Raw genomic sequence first — 11285 nt, 5'->3', positions numbered from 1 at the left:
TAAATATAGCCTTACTTTGTTTAAAGCCTCACATGGTCATTTACTTTCTTTAACATGGAAATTTGGAAGTTTCCTTTAATAAGAAAGTGAAAAGCAGTTGTTTCAAGGTGTCCTGCATATGTCTCCATGATTAATTTGTTGACAACGATTGTTTTCTTTATACAGAGCATTTTATTGGCATTCGGGACTTAATTTAGGAACTTTCATTCCCTAAATAGTATGTTCTGTTGATGTTAAAATTATTTTTCGAGTTTTTAAGAACCTTTCTAAAATGTATTATTCCTGTTATCAGCCATTATTTTTTTTAAAAAATTAAGAAGTTTTTGATCCTGGAATATCACCATGAAAACCGATTATTTGTATATACTTTAATAAATGAAGAAATGGATTGAATGAGTATTGACCTTCAGACTTTGTCTGGCAGCCAGTCTTGAAAATAGCTCTTTAATTATTTGCTGTCTTTATTTGCTTTTTCCCCCAATGTCTGATTCAGGTAGGAGCCAGTTAATTAAGGATTCTGCCTAATTAAGTTCCTACTTATATAGGTGTCATGGAAATTAGAAATTGAGAAGTCATTTTGAAGGCAATTGTCTCTATGATTATGATTGAGGCAAAGAGCATTACAAAGTTACTTCTTAAGAAAAAAAATCGAGAAAGGACATTTCACACTAGCAGTGTAGAAAAACAGACATTGCTATTTTTGCCTAATAGCAAAAAAAGTAAGTGACAACTCCTAGGTCCTAGTTTTTTTTTCTCTCCATTGTAATGGCCCTCCTAATAACTTTTTTTTCTCTTTTTTCAGCTATTCAAAGTATTTTAGCTTATGTGTCCCCACCCCAAGGAGTCTACTTTGATGACAGAAATCTAGATATACTTTTATTCATTCAACAAATAGTATGCTCCTATATTAAAGAATGGAAACCCGTGCCCTTTGCTTAAGATGCTTACCGTCCAATGGGGCACAAGAAGTAAGTCTGGTGTAATACTACTAAGTGCTATGTAAGTAATCCATAAGCACAGGATTACATGCAGCAGGAGTGTGAAGAAGACCTTCCAGAGGAAAAGATACCTGAGCTTCATGCTCCAGGACTACCAGCCAGGTAAAAACGCAAAGTAAAGTCATTCCAGGCAAACAGCAAGGCAAGGAGAGCAAGTAGCATTGGCTGGTTTAACTCAGTGTAATCGGCCATAGAATATTCAGGCATCCAATTGGAGCCATGGGCATCTTTTCAAAAGACTTGTTTTTACAACAAATAAGTTGTACCTTATCTCCCAGAAGGACCATTCACAGGGTGTTGCTTGAATCCTTGGTTTGAGAACTCTTGCTGCCCACAAATTCATCCTAAGAAGCATTTGGCATTTCACACTGATACCCCTGCAAGGGCTCTCAGGAATGCCAAGAGACCCATCCAGAAAGTAGGCGGTGACCCACAGGCTGAGTTGTTTGGCTCAGCGGTTAACATGCAACTAATACAAACAAAACAGGGCCTCCACCCTATGGGGTTCCGTGAGCTTCCTGCCGATCTCTGACTGGGGAGTGGACCGTTAGCTCAGCTCTGTCTATACCTACATATGGTAGAGATCTGTCACTCTCATGAAAACACACACCACTTAGAAACCATATCCTCTGGAAGATAGCTGATCCCAGTCAAACTGGAAGGAACAATGAAATAAATATTTTTATCAACTGGGATCCCAGCAGCAGCTATTACATATATCACAGCCGTTCCTAAAGTGGTTTCTAAACCTTCGCTAGACTAGGTGCAGGTGATTTAAGAAAAATGACACTAATAGTGGTTCAGGTCACACAGCTGGTTAGCATTGAGAAGGGACTGGAAGTCAGACTGTTAAGATTTGGTACCTGCCCCAGCAGCATCAGCATCACCTTAGAACTTGTCAGCAATGCAAATGTCTGGCCCCATCCAAAACCTACTGAGTCAGAAACTCTGGCCTGAGGCCCAGCAGTCTGTGTTGTGACAAACCCTCCAGATGATTCTGATACATGCTGAAGTTCAAGAATGACTGATATGCCAAGACATGGAGAAAACTAGCTGAGACTCGATTTTTCCAGCTGTGGCCCTTATGTCCTGAACCTGTTCTGATGTTCCAGTTTAATACTAAAGGCCAATCATAGTCTGACTTTTAATCCTATATTCTTCTCCTCAACTCTTGGAAGAGTTCACTTTAGCATCTGAGGGGGGAAAAAAAAAAAATTCTCCCTCACTGATCAGGATGCCAGCTTTTATTCTTAGAACCAGGCCTGCATTGAATTATCTGCAAAGATCTCAAAGATCTTTAATATCCCACCAACACATGGGAAAATAAACCACTAACAATGTGTCAATGCTTTTTTTTTCTTCTTTGCTTTGCTTTTCTGTGATTGAGTTACTGAAAACAATCCATGGCTTTTGCAATCCTGAGCTCTGTGGACTTACAGGAGATCTACTAAAAACGTCATAAACTCAAAGCAATTTGGTAAAGGAAAATAGAAATTCAAGCTATCACACAAATGCCAAGGGCCCGAGTGGCTTATGATTAAAACATGACATCTACTTTTCATGATTTTTACAGCTAATTAGAAAGATTTATCAGCATCCAAAAGAAGCCCCCAGAGGAAACAGGGCTGCATGCAGTGATTAATGATAACCAGTTTCTACTGAGAATGGAAAACTACTACACTCGAAACACTCATGTGGCAATGAGAATGATGACTGATTCTGAAGGCAAAGAACTGACCAGAGTGGAGGGCATACTGAGGCCATAAATGACACTCACTCGCCCACTTCTTCCACTCATCTTTCACTAACTCAAGTCCCATCAACACCCCAAAGCTTCCCTCGCTGGCATTTTCTTTCTTTCTCTTACAGTCCACGTTATTGCGGCCTGCAAGGCAGTGTAGTGCTAAATTATTAAAGCAGTTGGAAGTCAGACCAGCTTGACTCTTCTGCGTAGTAGATGTGGTGTTGGGCTAGCTTGTAATCTCTCTAATCCTCAGCTTCTCCATCTGGAAAAACGTGCTGAGTAATAGTTCTAACATCACAGATCTGTTTTAAGGAATAAATGTGATAAAACACACACGACACTTAGCACACTAAGTAAATGCCGAGTAAGTGGTGCTGTTACACGGTCATTATTCAAATTTAGTTTGTGTGCTGATGTCACCAACTAGAATGTAAGTTCTTGGAAAACAAGCACTAGGTCTCTGACCTCCATAGGGAAGAAGAGAGGAGGGGGAAAGGGAGGGAAGGAGAGAAAATCATTCAAAGCCTTCCACCAAGTGGCTGATGCCTGGAATTCTACCAGGGCCTCATTCTTTGGTTTTAGGTTTCTGATCTCATGAATCTATCTGGGTTTGAAAACATCTCTCCTTTAGGATGAATGCAAGATCTGAAAGTCATTTTTATTCAAATTTTAGAGAAAGAGAAGATGTGAGAGTACCAGATGCATGAGAAAAGGCAAAGAGCGAGAAACGAAGGTGTCTGCAAGAAGGACAAGCCTTACATGCTTCTAATGTTCTCTGGACTCCCACCACTAGCAGCAAACTGGAATCCACTCTGGAATCCAGTATGTCTCTTGATTCTAATATGGGAATCCTAGAGAGAAAGCAAAAAATGTGAGTTTCTTCATTCTCTGGTGGAAAGCACATTTTGATCACTGTCTCCAGAGATCAGTCTTTCTTTCTTGATTAAGCTTCTATCTAGAGAACTCAGAAAAAGAAAGGGAGTACATGGCTACTACTTAATGTGTCTTCTGTATATTTAGTTTTATTTTGATTCATGTGGTTCTGCTTTTGTAGGACCCTCTAGTTGCCCCAAACCCTCCCAGAGTTGCCAACTGGGAAGCAGCTATATCTTAACTTTTCTATTTGCCTCTTCAAAAATAAAGGTCATTTTAACGGGGCATTTCTGACAGATCCTTGTTTCAATGAAACTGGGAAGAAACCTCTATCGACAGAAACCAAAGGTATCACTATTGTCAATCTCTTCCTTATTCCCACAGTCACAGCCTTCATGAACAAAAGAAAAACTGTTCCTTAGAAGTCTCCAATAACCAGAGAAGACGATGCCTCAGAGTGCTGGCAGATCCTGGATGACAGGTTCTGGAAACAGAGATGCCCTGCTGGCAGCAGCAGATGGGCAGTTCCCAGCATAAAGCTGTTAACAGAGGGAAATGAGGATAGCATGCATCTTCGTGGCTTGATGGCCATCTCCAATTACAAGGCTCGGACAAGGGTTCAAAGCAACTAAACCAGCAAGAGCACCTAGGTGTATAATTCAATGTTGTGGTTTTGTTGTTTTGAGAAGTTTGCTTGAGAAAAAGAAAACTAGGCAGAAACCAGAGAAACCCAATGATACTGTTTGGGGGATGTATTCAGAATTCTCCCAGAAACAGTAAAGGTAAAGCAAAGCAGAGTCAATACAAGTTCAGCATTTTAGTGGTTGCTCACAGCTCTGGCTCTCTGCCATCATGGACAATATGTTTACTCAAAAGGAATTCCCTATCACCGATCACAAACTAACAAGCCATTGGTCTACTGCTGCTTTAGTGCACTGCCTACATTTATAGCCTAGTCCCACTGTGTGCTCAGTAAAGCATAGCCTTACAGGTAGCTAGGACAAAGCAAGGGAAGGGGGGAAGGGAACTCATGAGCATCTTCTGTGACTTGGCATTGTTTGGGGCAAATAGAAACACTTCACTCTTTCAGCCATCATGGTAACAGAATAATTGAATTTCACCAGCATCCAGATGTACACCTTGATACCTTAAATTACGAGTCCAAGTTTTCCTTCCCCAAATTAGTAGACTCCTGTCTTTTCCTGTATTTCCCTTCTCAGATTTCCAAGAAACCCCAGATATGCTGACTGATCTCCAAAATTAGTCCTGGCTCTTCCCATAGATCAGGAACTTGGATGGCCCTCAAGCCTGGACAACGCCACAACTGCCTGTCTGAAGATTGATTCCTACAGAAGCCAATGTCAGACTGCTATATGACCATCATAATTGAAGTGCACCTGAACTTGGTAGACCTGGACTATTATCACTCACAAAGTAAGAAGAAATATTTTTTTTTTTCTGGAGTTAACATAGTAAAAATGTATTTTGTTTTTTTAAAAAAAGAGGGAATAAAGAAACTCTTTTAGTCAAAATTCTAACAAAATTTTTTTGTGGGACTTGACAAGGTGATTTTAAAACTTATAGGGGAATGCAAAGAGTTAAGAATAGGCAAGATGCTTTTGAATAAAAAAGAAAAGGAAAGAGAAGAAAAGGTAAGATGACTTGCTTTTCCAGATATCAAATATCAAGTCACATTCTAAAGTTATAGTGATTGAGACAATGTGGTATTGGCACAAACATATGTAATTATATCAATAGAATCAAAAACAAAGCCCTAACATAGGAGTCGGCACCAACCTTCAGACCTCACCACAACCTTCTCCCTTCCCTCCCTCCATGCTCACAGGCTGCCACTTCTTCCAAAGTATCCTCTCCAGAAGTTGTCAACACCTATCTCATTCTCATCCACTGAGTGATGGGGGCCAGCAGTGGCATCTTCAGGAATATTCTATCAAACTATATTGTAAGAAACAGCGATGCCATTGGTATGGTCTCCCTTCTCCCTCCATCCCTTCTTGGGCCACCTCCATATGTTCTGATCCAACATCCCATTCTCACTCTTACTCCTAGGTCTCTGACCTCAGTTCCACTCTGATGAAACATTCAAGTTCCCGACCCAAAAGGTTCAAATCCTTCCAGCTTTCTGCCCTGGACTGTAAAAGCTTTTGCTCACTGATTGTTTATTTTTCCTTACCTTGAGTGATTTCCAGCGCTATGAAGAGTCACAACTTCTGTCTCGAGACGCTTGCCACTCAAAGCGTGGCCCATGGACCAGCAGCAGCCGGCTCCATTCCTCCACCAGCATGAGGAAACTCTAGAAGCTCAGGCCTCAGCCCAGACCCATCTGAACTTCCACAAGATCTCCATGGGATTCGACTACACGTTAAAATTTGAGAAGCTGTGGTCTAGAAACAGAAATGTCTGTTATAATACAAAAGTTTAATTTTTTCTTTATTTAAAATCCCCAACTGTATGACGTTTTTACAGAATTAAACCGAACTATTAGAGAAATATTTTCTTAATTTAAGTTCTATTGAATTTGCTTAATTCAAAATAATACCTAATGAGATGTCTCCTACATTCTCTGGGAGATGTAATATTTCTATATAATTTCTCCACAGTATAACAAGGTTAAGCCTAGATAGCTAATCTTTGACATATCTTCCCATATTAATTTATACACAAAGTCCACTGAGTCTGTATTTTTAACTAAAAATAACCTTTTCCTTTTTTCATGTTACAAAAGTAAAACATGTTTTTATAGAAATATCAGAAAATACACATAATTGAAATGAAAATCAAACAAATCCATAAAATAAAATAAAACTACTGTAAGACTTTGGACTACTTCCATTTATAGGTAACATTATTATAAATAACATTATAAAATGCAATCAAATGTACATACCCTTTTTTCATTTATCTATTATAAATACATGTCGCATAAATATTAATCTATAGTATTTTTATTGGCTGAAGAGTAGTATTGATTATTTATTTAGGATATTACATCAGCTAATGTTTCATCAGGATCCATTTCCATTTTTTTTCCAGAGGTATTTTCAATGAGAGCTACATGTTAGTTATCCTTTGGGCTTGATTCAATTGACTTTTTATAAAGCAGCATTATTTTTTCATTTGATTAATTTCAGTCTTTAATTTCAGGTTAGCTTCAGTCTTTTGTGTTCACTAATAAAATTAAGAAATATATTTGTGTGAAAGTTGTGTGGATTTTTATGCAATTCTATGAATAGATAAAACTGAAATCTGTCAGCCAAGTAACATCCTTTGATGGTCAGTAAGTGGATTGGCCTGTACTAACATTATTGGTTTTCCTATGATAGATAAGTTATACATGTGTTCTTTTTTGCCCTGGGACTAATTTTTAACTCACTTATGATGTCCATAGAGCACCTGAAGACCAAAGTCATAAGTTCTAAAACAAGAAATGATTATTAATCAATATTAGCCTTTTCACAGATATACACATATATAAAAAATACAGCAAGGTAAGGGAGAAAAATTATGAGATCTGAACAACCTTAAAATATTTTATCCCTGGCTGTAGAACACAATGCCATCAATAAAACAAAGTAGAAAGTTGTGGTAATCTGTAAGGGCCTTCCCTAGTCATGAAGAACAAAATTGGTTTTCCAAAACATGACACATATTTACATTCCTTTGGTCAACTGGGATTCTTCGGTTTGAGACAACAGAAAGGAACTCTGGCTACCTTCAGCAAATAAAAATGGACTGTATTGTAAGACTATGAAATAGCAACAGAAGAGAAAGCTGAACTGCCATGCCTCAGGCAGGATGGTAATCGCTGGGATCTAGGTAGCAATGCTCTTTTCAATTATTACTATAGAATAAATGAACTTCAACTCTCACAATCAGCGAGCATCTGATTGGCCCCTCTTTGGCCACATTCTAACCCCTGGCCATTGGATGGGGAGGACCTTGATTGACAGCCCCACCAACCTGCTAGTCTCTGATGGGGAAAGTACTATTATGAAATGGAAAGGAAATAAGGCAAGCAAAACCCACAGCTGTCCACAAGCCATTATCTTCTAACAGTGTTATGGCTAGCACTAGCTATTGGTGGCAAGGGAGGACACCAACAAATTCAAATGCCAGACTGAACTAGTTCCAGGCCTCAGTGGCTGAAAGAATTGACTGATCCTTAGTTCATTCTGAGAATCGTGAAGCATGTAGGAAAAAAAAGAAGCCTGTGATTTACTGATACACAATAAACGGTTTCAGAGAAAGCAGGCCATTTTCATTTAAATAAACAAATGATTAACCTTGATAACAAAAGATTAAGAACTATGTTAATGACCTTAGTTATCTCACTTCTCTGCTGGCAGATAATAGTTGTAACATATGTGGTATTAATGGAAATTTGTTTTGAGTTTGGAGGAGTGTTTATCAAGTTTTAATGTCCATATAAATCACTTAGGGATCTTGTTAAGAGGCAGATTCTGATTTGGCATGTGTGGCGTGGGGCCTGAGATCCAGCATTTCTAACAAGCTCTGGGGTGATGTTGATGAATAGCAAACTGCCGGAGGACTGAGCCTCCCCCTTGTGACTCCTGTGTGGCCATGATTGTCTCACATCACGCAGTCCCTCATTCAGCCGCTGCACTTCTCATCAGCACTTCCAATAACAAGAGGCCACTTACCTTTTGGCAACTTTCAGAAGAATTTGGTGGGGAAGGAGATTGAGACTGCCCACTAAAATGAGTCTTGTGGATTTCATTTATACAAGTGCAATGGACAGAATGTTCATGTACCCCAAATGCATCTGTTGAAACCCTAACCCCTAATGTGATGGTATTAAGAGTTGGGGCCTTTGGGAGATGCTTAAGTCAAGAGGGTGGAGTACCATGAACGGGATTAGTAGAGTGCCCTATAAAATAGACCCCAGAAAGCTCCCCTGCCTCTCCTGCCATGTGAGGACACAGAGAGAAAAGATGGCTATCCGTGAGCCAGTAAGGAGGCTCTCACCACATACTGAACCTGCCAGCACCTTGATCTTGAATTTCTCAGCCTCCAAAACTATGAGAAATAAATTTCTGTTGTTTATAAGCCACCCTGTCTATGGTATCCTGTAATAGCAGCCCAAGCAGACTAAGACACCAAGTGATCCCATTTCCCTGAGCACAGAAACTATACAAATAACGTATTTGTCCTCTGATCTGAAAGTAGACAACCAGTGATCTATGTTGCATTCTCAAAATACTGCTCAACTGAGAAATCTAATATAGCAACTTACCTCCAGCCCTTAAAACAGGGCAGAGTCTGTCATCAGAGTTGGGGGATTCATTTCTCAATCCAAAGAAAAAAGGGAAACTTTGAAACGAATCTATTGTGCACCTGCTGGACAGAGCCCAGGCGTTGTCCTCAACCCCGGCAGTGACTGGCCACATCCTGTGAGCAGGGCCAACCCAGACCCTCTGGGTACTGTGAGGTGTTGTTATCTGTACCTTGTCACTGATGCACTGAGTGACAAGCATGGAGTGAATGGCCTATTCTCTGTTAGAGATGCAGAGTCAACAGTGTTCTAGTAGAGCACTTGGCCTTTCTTGCCTGAAGGAGAGGTGGGGGCACTTCTGGCATTTCACTTCCCTTGGTGGACAGCTGGAGCTGGAGAGCCAGCGATAAGATAGAAGTAAAACAGAAACAGCGGACGTCAAGTCCTGAGGCGAAGCATTATTTATAGAGACTGTAGGCAATAGAGTAGCTAACATTTCAGGAGGAACAATTTCTCAATTTTTAAATTTGAGTTCTTGACCTAAGGTTCTGGATTTAAGAAATAATAGTAAAAGTCCTGCAATCAAGTGTAGGTTGGGACTATGGCATGAAGAAAGGAAGAAGAAAACAGAATCTGCTCATGAAGAGTAGAAGTTACGATGCTTTTGAAATAAATCCATAGGGTTTATATAATCTTTCTCTGGTTCTTGAAGATCCTTGTCCGTTCATTTTCATAGAACACTGGTGGGTAGAGAGCACATCAAAACATCAGCAGAGAGAGTGTTCACCCATATTTCCATTGACCATGTATTTTTTTTTCCCTGCCATTCCTCCAGATCAATTTTCTGAATATTGTCTTAGAGCTGTCATTGGACCTGACTGTATATAGTTCCATGTCAATGGAGGCCTTACAGTTTTGTGAGAGAATTTAATTCCATGTAACAAGACACTGTGATTAGGCATTGGAACATCAAGTAGAATGGGATGAAGGCCTTATCCTGGAGAAACCTACTCTATAGGAGACAAGAGCTAATAGTGATTGGTAGCAGAGCATAATGGTCAGAAACACAGACCTCATTAGTCAGATGTAGGTTCAAACCCCACCTCTAACGTTATTCACCATGAAACTGCTCACTTTGTTTAATTTCTGTGAATTTCACTTTCTTCATCTGTAAAATGGATATCATTCCTAGGGCATAGAGTGGTTATGAAGATTAAATATTATATAACAAGCACTTATCACAATATCAACCTATTAAATATTTAGTATATACTAGTAATTATCATCAGTACTGCAACTCACTGAAACTCCTCACTCCCAGCCTCTCTGCTTTGTATCCACTAATTGCCTTACCTCCTGTTCATGTTGTTGTTCTGTTTATAGGAGCTGTTATGTACGCTTTTTTAGTCACGCGATGCCTAGTCAAAAATATACTGAGAGAGTACAGAGGAGCGTCCTGAATAGCATGACATACTCTTAGCTTGTACCGCCTCTGGGACCTTTCTGGGTCCAGAATCTTAGCAGTGAACAGAAAATTAGAAATCTGGTAACTGACCCAACTTATAGTAGAGCTGGTATCGGCCCATCGTTGGCCATCAACAGGAACAGAGTGGTACCCATAGAGGGCAGGGGTGCAATGAGCTGATACATCCAGTGGAGTATAAGGGAGTAACTTCCAGACCCCAGGCAGGCTCCTAGGCCTGTCTGAGAGGGGACAACAAAATCTGGCCAGTGCAGTCATCTGCATTGGCCCTATCCTTTAGAAATACCACTGAAAGAGGGAGTTACTCAGCTTCTCAATCCTTACCTGCCCTTTAGCAAAGATGCCCCAGTAGAAAGATTTTGAAGACAACCAAGGCAATACGGACGTAATCTCTTAGGCTGCTAGGTCTTGACCCAGGTTCCTTCAGTTCCGTTGCTGTCAAAAAAACGAAAACCATCTCGCATACAGAAGGTGGGTTTGACTGACTGAAGGCAATGGTGTAAATGACACATTTTCTGTGTTTTTCTTGAAGATTAATTGCTGCCAAGGCAGAAGCATTTTAACTATTTTAATTATTACCAAACCCATTACAAAGCTCCTGCTGTCTGCATTTTATGCAACTTGTTTCACCAAGACTATCTGCTTCATTGGTCACTATGATTTCTTCTACAGTTACAGTGTTTAGAACTCTAATTTATATTCAACACTGAACAAAAAGCTGCCAATCCCTTCCAATCAGTGCGGGACTCCAAACTTCTCCAGAGATCTCCTAATACAGCAACTAATAAAACCAGCGTCTGCACCCAGACATCCCAATATGATTTACCGAAACACATTGAAAGTATCTGATTTCTCCCTAATACATGCGAAATAAGTAATTTCAAAGATAACCTAAGACATAAGACTTCAATTGCCAGCATCAGAAAGTCAAGA

This window comes from Rhinolophus sinicus, linkage group LG05 (genome assembly GCF_036562045.2).
Source record: "Rhinolophus sinicus isolate RSC01 linkage group LG05, ASM3656204v1, whole genome shotgun sequence".
Classification (NCBI taxonomy): domain Eukaryota; kingdom Metazoa; phylum Chordata; class Mammalia; order Chiroptera; family Rhinolophidae; genus Rhinolophus; species Rhinolophus sinicus.
This window is presented reverse-complemented; position numbering follows the sequence as displayed.